This window comes from Olea europaea, chromosome 11 (assembly GCF_002742605.1).
Source record: "Olea europaea var. sylvestris chromosome 11, O_europaea_v1, whole genome shotgun sequence".
Taxonomy (NCBI): domain Eukaryota; kingdom Viridiplantae; phylum Streptophyta; class Magnoliopsida; order Lamiales; family Oleaceae; genus Olea; species Olea europaea.
In genome coordinates, this window is record NC_036247.1 from 1,962,424 (window position 1) to 1,964,394 (window position 1,971).

A 1,971-nucleotide genomic window follows, 5' to 3' on the forward strand; every position below is an offset into this window, starting at 1 on the left:
TTTTTTTTTTTTTTTGAATCAGTTCATCAATGTCATAAGTTCTGGTGATTAGCATTTTGGTTGCACATGATCGTGTAAAATTTGGAATCTGTCATGCAGTTGATATTGAATTTTGGGATTAGAAATGCCAGGTGATTGATGCCGCTATATATAAATACGAAAGGATTTAGTTGCATGATTTCGGTGATAAAATTTTATGCTATTGTCAATTTGGGCATATTCATGGTATGCTGCCAGTAACTAGTTACAAATGCATCTCATAACATCTAATCTTGGTTAATTTGCTTGTTGAAGCAAAATTACCAGACTTTATCCTCTTTTCGAGTGATTTACTCTTCTGGATTTAAGTCACACGCATAATGCAGCTAAAGCAGCATTTAAAGCTGACAGAAAAGATTACTGAAAGATGAGCACATATGAGCTACTGCTTGCTTTCCTGGAGTCACTCGAATATCCCTTTTTGCTCATTGAATTTTGTATTATCTATCTATATATTTACCACAAGTACTTCCAAATGTAATGTTTTCTGGTCTTTTTAATGCATTTATTCAAATATTTTAGAGCTTAGAAATCAGTCAAATTGACTACAAGCTTAAATTTGACTGATATCAATTAGATGGTATGTTGTATAATCTTTATTCATCACTGTGGTGTCAGATTTACCAACCAAAGGACATTGAAGAGGTTAAAGAAGTTTCAAAGACAAAGGAAGACCAGATGAAAGAATATCAGTCAGCAGCAAATCGCCTTGATAGTGCAAGGCTGGTCAGTATTTCAAATGACTCTTTATGCTGCCAATATAAATATTGAAAGAGTTTTTTATTGAATTCGAAGTTCTTTCAGATTTCTTGTCGCTAGTTTTCTTTCTTTAATTTTTCTCCATCAAGATATTTCATACAAGTTCCGTGAAGTTATTTAAGATCAAGTTTATTGTTTTCTTATCTATATCACCTTCTCCATTTGTAATCCAAATTGTTTCTGGAGTTCCTTGGAAAACCTCTTCTGCTAGCCTTCATGATTTTCGCGGAAAGAATTTGCTTTTATTTTAATCAATCGAGAGGTACAATTTTTGCAGCGGTGTTCCTGCAATCTAAAATCCTGCTGTCCATGTTTTCCCCCCTTTTTTGGTCATGACTTGTATTTAGGGCCTTGAAGTTGCAACTAAAACTGACTATTCTAGAATGTTCCACATTTTCTTTTGTTTTCTCTTGTGAAGTAAATTTATATTATTTATATTCCTTGCTACCTGACATAGGCTGGAAGTATCTTATCGCTTCGTTGGAAATTTTATGGGAAAGCAGCCTTAAGGAACTAATTCAATTATTTTGTATATGTTATTTTATTGTTCATTTTGCTGATAATTTTTTTTTTAAAGATCCGGTTCTTGAATCTTTCTTTCATTTGAGACAAATTTCATCAACGCCATGAATAAATTTAATGTTTCCCTTTCTTTTCGAATCTAAGAAGGTTCATCATAGAAGGAAAGGGCAATGAATTGCGTCATCCGGTTACGAAAGAAGTAATTTTAGCCGAGGTATGATTTTGTTCTTTTACTTCTGAACTATAAAGAAGTGACGAGACTTTGTTTCTATATTTGGCATCTGATGCTGAAGACGTTTGATAATAAATCAGGTTGCTAGGCAGCTTCAAGTGCACATTGAACCTGAAAATTTGCAATTGCCGACTCCTTTATCATCTTTAGGAGAATACGAGGTGCCGCTTCGCCTACCAAAGTCCGTTCCTAGGCCACAAGGAAAAGTTCAATGGACTCTCAGCATCAAAATTAGGAAACGGTAAAGGGACCTTGGCCATTTGAATGATTACGGCGTTTTTTCTTTTCTTTTCTTTTTTTATCGTTTTAACTTGTAGAATTAGAGAATAATTATTACTATGAGTTTTGGAACAGATTGAACATATGTATCTATCATCATTTTGTATCCTTGACCATTGAAAGTCGTCTCATTTATTTAA

General features: G+C 33.6%; 1 long non-coding RNA gene across 2 annotated transcripts; it reads left to right on the forward strand.

Moving 5' to 3' along the window:
- Positions 1-23: 23 nt before the first annotated feature.
- Positions 24-1,965, forward strand: LOC111402924. Of its 2 annotated transcripts, none has more exons than XR_002704370.1 (3): positions 24-765; positions 1,465-1,534; positions 1,633-1,965. It is a non-coding gene; the product is annotated as an uncharacterized LOC111402924 (long non-coding RNA). The 2 variants fall into 2 exon arrangements; XR_002704371.1 differs by having other exon boundaries at positions 26-765; positions 1,468-1,534.
- Positions 1,966-1,971: the final 6 nt, after the last annotated feature.